This window comes from Octodon degus, unplaced genomic scaffold (genome assembly GCF_000260255.1).
Source record: "Octodon degus isolate 3935 unplaced genomic scaffold, OctDeg1.0 scaffold00246, whole genome shotgun sequence".
NCBI classification, from domain to species: domain Eukaryota; kingdom Metazoa; phylum Chordata; class Mammalia; order Rodentia; family Octodontidae; genus Octodon; species Octodon degus.
Genome location: NW_004524822.1, coordinates 486,598 through 492,261, shown reverse-complemented (window position 1 = coordinate 492,261; position 5,664 = coordinate 486,598). Strand labels below are relative to the sequence as shown.

Below are 5,664 nucleotides of genomic sequence, written 5' to 3'. Positions count from 1 at the left end.
GCCATCTTGTAGGCACGGTCCTTCACAGCTCTCCACACACTACCACAGTCAATGTGTTGTTTCAGTTTTCTTGTTCCAAGAGATCAGACTACAAGAACAGGAGTCAACATGGTAGAAGAGGTAATGCCCAGAGAGATTGTAATTGCCCAGAGAGCGCAGGGCTGTGGTTAGCCCAGGACAGGAAAGAAACATGTGCCATCAAGTAAATGATCTTTTGCCATCTCTCTTGCTACTTCTCAGTTTTAAAGGTAAATGGAGAAAAACAGGCGCTAAAACATAACAGCATGTTGATTACATGTATAGTGGACTGCTTTTCAACAGAAGTGCCAATGGAGAAATGGCCATTTTTTCATAAACTGTGCTGAAACAACAGGAAGTTCAAATGGACCACACTGAAGGAGCTCCCAATGATCAGTGTGGGAACAATTTTGAGCAACACAATCAGATAAGCCTGGATTTTCATCTAAAGCATAAAAATCAATATGTATGAGTTTGTGCTGATATCAAAAATGGTTGGATAAATAAATAAATAAATGAATAACTAATTCTCCTAGGGAGAATTCCAAATAGCTATAAAGATACTCCACCTACAGGGAGAAAGCACAACTCTAACTCCTCAATTAAGAGTATCATATGACCTTTCATCTCATCTAAAGAATACAGTACAGAAAAGGAGAGGGAAGAAGAACTACTCTGGGGAAATTTAACTAACTATTGCAGCCAAACGATAAAGCTAGTAGGTGAGTGAGAATCTGGAGTAGAAAAGAACAGCCGTAAAATGAAGGTTACTGTAATAAGCTATCAACTTTAGGAAATAATAATTTGCCAGTATTGGTTCACTAAATGTAACAATGCATGGTAGTGTAGGGTGTTAATAATAAGGAAACTGAAAATGGGATCTAGGATGACCTTCTGTATTCTCTGCTCGAGGTTTCCTGTAAATCTAAAGCTGTTCTAAAACATGACATCTATCAATAAAAAATCAAATGGCTTCTTTTATTTTATATTATGTACAAGAATTAATTCAAATGAATCAAGGGACTAATTTTAAAACTAAAACTTAAAATTTTGGAAGAAAATGGGAGAAAATTTTCATGGTCATGGGTTAGGCAAAGATTTCATAGGATGCAAAAAAAGCACAGGTCAGAAAAAAAGAAATGGATAAATCAGAAAGATCTATTTATCAAAATTAAAACCTGATTTTCAAAAGATAATAAGAAAACGAAAAGTGATGAACCAAAAGAAAATGCTCTCAGAATATACATAATTAATGAAGTTTTGGGACCTGAAATACATTATGAAGCTTTACAATTCAATGAAAAGGAAAAAAATAAACACTGTAATTCAGAGGGAGAAAAGAATAATATATCTAGTGAATGGAAAATAATTTGTCAATTTCTGATAAATTTATAACCCAGCAAATCCTACTTTTAGGTTATCACCTAAAAAAATGAAAACTTACACCCATACAAGGCCTTGTAAACACATCTTCATAACAGCCTTGCTCACAGTAGCCAAATACCAATTCCCATCCCCTCAAGGTCCAGGGTTCATATATCATAATCCCAAGGAAAAGTAATTGGAATTCTTGAAAGTAAATTCCAACCTACTACTTCCAAAGTAACCGATGATGAGAAAAAAGAGACATACTACGATTGGGGAGTCCTAACTCCAATGGGAACAGAGGCCATGACTCAGGGCCAAACCCAGGTTTTAATAATTCATGAAGAGGGGAGTGGCTTGGGGGTGAGTGACAGTGAGAATAGTGGGAACTATGTGAAGTCTGTGAGCCTGGGCTAAGTAGGAGGACCAATGGCAGTGCTACAACACGCGAAGAGAGATGTGCAGAATAAGTAACAATTCCTTCCTGTAGCAGGCAGCCTCTAAGTCTGGAGGAGTCTGCATAACATAGTTTGAGGAAATGCCTCGGCTCTTACCTGCCCTGGGATATCATTGTTTCTTTCTAGCACCTTGGCTAGACCATTTGCATTGCTTATAGCCAATTGAGGAGGATAAGCGGCTCCCTAGCACCAGCCCCGTGGGTGCGTGTCAGTAAATGGGATAGAGTGAATGTGAATTAAATGAAGGTGAATTATCTTCTTTCAGGGGAAGTCCTCATGACGGTCCTCCACAGTCAAAGATAGACACAGCCCAAATGTCCATCTGCCATCTGCAGGTGGGCAGATGAACAGAACGTGGTTTATTCACCAAAGAAAAGGAATGAATGGATCTATGTAACAACACGAAGGTGTCTTAAAAACATGACAATGAATGCGGGATGAAAGAAATTAGAGACATGAAACACATACATAGGATTCCATGTATATGCAATTCTAGAAGGGAGAATTGAATCTGTGGTTACAGAAAATGGACTGTCAGCTTCCTGGGATGGAAGATTGAGAAAATGAACTGCAGTGGAGCACAGGGAAGATGTTTAGGGTGATTTATAGATATAATTAGCCAAAACTCAATAAGACTTAAATCATTTTGATTGTAAGTTGCACTCGAATAAAAACTTTACTTTAAAAAAGGTTCATATTCCTTTTGCAGCATCTAATTGTCCACTTCCTTAAAGCCCCTATATCACCAAGTATTATTGCAGTTTTGCTTTTTGCCATTCCAGTGGGTGAAAAGTGTAATTTCTGACATTTGAGATAATCCTCCGCTGATTGTGCAGTAGGTAACCATAAAGGAAGACCTTACTGTGGAGTTGCACACTGAAAGTCATTGCCAGTGACCCTAAGGCTAGCGAGAAGGATCACTTTTCCTTCAAGCTTGCCTTTCTAAATCCACTTTTCTAATACTCCACTTTTCTTTAATAATTTCAGTATTTCAGGTTCAGCCCTGCCCTGCGAGCAGCATTGTCTTTTACTGTGTGTCCTGTGACTCTTCCTACCAAAGCCCACATTCATATACTTCAGTGTTAAACTCAGGAACACTTTAGCCCAAGCATATTCTACCCTTATCTCCCCTTCAAACTTATATTTGGATGCAGACATCCAAATATTCTTAAGATTGCTGTTTTCCCAATCTTAAGACAAAAGTCTGATAAAAATTCAGTTTGGGGGCAGTTCCATATCTCTATTAACCAGACTGTCACCCTAAGACACCCCTATGTGATTTGCTAAGGCCATGGCTGATCTTAGGAATCATGTGATCCAGCCTCCACATTTTACAGGAAAGAAAACTGTTCGCATTTATGTAGCTAGTACTGGCAGAGTTAGAACTGGAAAGCTGCACTCTCACCATCTGCCCTGGACTCTTTCTTCCACTTTCTACCATCTCGTGCTGCTCTCCAGCAGAATCCCTGCCAGTGGAAGCACCCAGTTGTAGTTTTTCATGTGGCAAAGCTTTTGGGAAACACCAAACATGCATCGTATGCTGAGCTTGTCCATCACTTTGCCTGCAAAAGAAAAATAATGTGCTTGTAATTTTAAAGATTTAACAAACAATGAGACAAAGTCCTGGAAGATTTCGCTGTGATGGCTGTGAGGAGAGCAAAACATTTGCTTGTGTAGTGGGATGATAGCATGTTTACTTAGAGCAGCCCTAGATTCCGACTTCATCCTGGCATCATGTTTAAGCAGTGCCTTCTTTGTTTATTCTGAAAAATGTCCTCATTGGAAAAATAATTATATTTAACTGTCATTACAAGGAATTTCTAACTAATAAGCAGCATTGTTCCAAATGCTTATTTCTTATTATCAGAAGTAGACAGGGAGTGTTGGAGGGAATCATCTATAATCAACTTCTAAATCATACTAGAGTAGGGAAAAAAGGTCCAATTTTCTCTTTTACTTCTTTGGGGGAAAACCCTACCTCAGTTGACTTACTTGCTCAATTTGTTCAAACATTACTTTAAAAGATTTCCAAGATTCCAAATGTCTGTTCATCTGCTTTCCATAAGTAAATTATAGCCTCATTTGGGAAGGAAATGTTTTGACAGAATGTGATATTAAAGTGCATCAACCAAATTTAACTTGTGTACACAGTGAAGAATTTGGAACCTTTCTGCATATTCAGACCCAAGTTTGACAGTACACGTGTGTCTGGCATGTGCCTTCTGGAAATCTCATGTTGTAATGTTTGGCCAAGTGAGAGCTAAAAATATGGACAGGCTTATAGCTTTCCAGATGTCACATGATGCCAGGTCTGCAGAGTAATAGATTTTTGGTGTGTGCCTTCAGGTCACAGGGCTCCTGAAGACAAGAAAGGGTGGTGTTCTTTTTCTGCACTCCCTTCTTACAACCATGGTTCTTTTAGCCCGAAGTTGCCACAGAGATATCAGCCAACAAAGGGAGCTTTCACTGAGCACAGAGGAGAGTTGGAGATGGCAGCCTGAGAGTTTCCAATGGCTGCTGTAACCAATACCGCAGGCTGGGGGAGTTCAACAACAGAACTTTATTTCCTCACAGTTAGTTCTGCAAGGAACTTTAAGACGGAGGTATTGGCAGAGCTGGCTTTATTCTGAGGCCTCCCCCTCTTGCAGATGGGCACATCCTCCTTGTGTCTTCCTATGGGTTTTCCTGCTGCATGTGTCTGTGTTTTAATCTCCTGTCCTTGTAGGGACACCAGTCACAGGATTAGGGGCCCTCTAATAACTTCATTTGGACCAAGGCCCTGTATCCAAACACAGTCCCACTCTGGAATACTTACAGGGATCAAGCCTAAGCAGGATTTTTATTTCCATTTATCAATATTAAAAAACATTGTCCATTGCTGCCCCTGTACTTGTCACTTGCCACATTAGGGGAGGGGAGTTGTAGTCAGACAAAGGAAAATTTAATGTATCAGTTGCCCCATTCAACAGTTGATAAGCCAGGAATTAAGTTGATAAGCCAGCATGCACTGGTACTTGGTCCTGAAGGGGGAAAAAAAAGAAAGAAAAAAAAAAAAAAGAAAAGAAAGAAGGAAAACGCTCCTAAACTTACTAACTCAGTTTTGCTCATCCTCCAAGAGAAGGCACATCTTCCTGAAGAAAACCTGGTCCCCCCTCCTGGCCTCTGCTGTGTCCTGCCAGAGCCGCAGAAGAAAGACTGTCCCAGCACCTTTTATTTCATGTCTCACTTTGCAGTTCTCCTCACTCTGTGTAACCCTGATTGTCTTCCCACCTACACTAAGTCTTCTATTCTATAGCCTGATTGGTGGGCACAGCTTCTGACACTTAATAAACAGTCAGTGGATAAATGCATCAGGAACTTTTGCTTCCAGTGTTGTTTCTCCACTAAGGGTACCTGACCACTCAACCACCCAGGTGAAACACGGGTGTGGACAAAAGCGTCCAGCCATGGCAGTCTACATCCAACACAAACTCTTGTGTGAAGTTAGTAGAACTGAAGAGTGTCGGCATTCTCTTGCGCACCACTACTTGGAAGCATCTCACACCATCACTCAGATGGAGATGGCATGTCAATTTGTTAGGCAGTTTGCTTTTCATGACCTTGAGGAATGGCATTAAAATGGGCTCTGAACTCTGCAGCTCAAATTCTGAACAGATTGCCTCAATATGAGCCCCAGGTCTGCTATTTATTAGCTGGTGGTTTTGGGCAGTTACCTCACCTCTCTGTGTCTAGCTTTCTCCATTGGTGTAGTGGAGATAATAACAACAAGAATAATACTACATACACATAAACTTCAAAGGGCTACTAGGGGGAGGAGAAAAGT

The 5,664-nt window shown here is 40.2% G+C and overlaps 1 long non-coding RNA gene across 1 annotated transcript in view; it reads left to right on the top strand.

Annotated features, from left to right (window-relative positions):
• LOC111813956 overlaps positions 1 to 2,469 on the top strand; it is a 10,351-nt gene extending 7,882 nt beyond the window's left edge. Inside the window, exon 3 of the long non-coding RNA XR_002819067.1 lies at positions 2,107 to 2,469. This is a non-coding gene — a long non-coding RNA (uncharacterized LOC111813956). The remainder of the gene's footprint in view (positions 1 to 2,106) is intronic.
• The last annotated feature ends 3,195 nt before the right edge of the window (positions 2,470 to 5,664 follow it).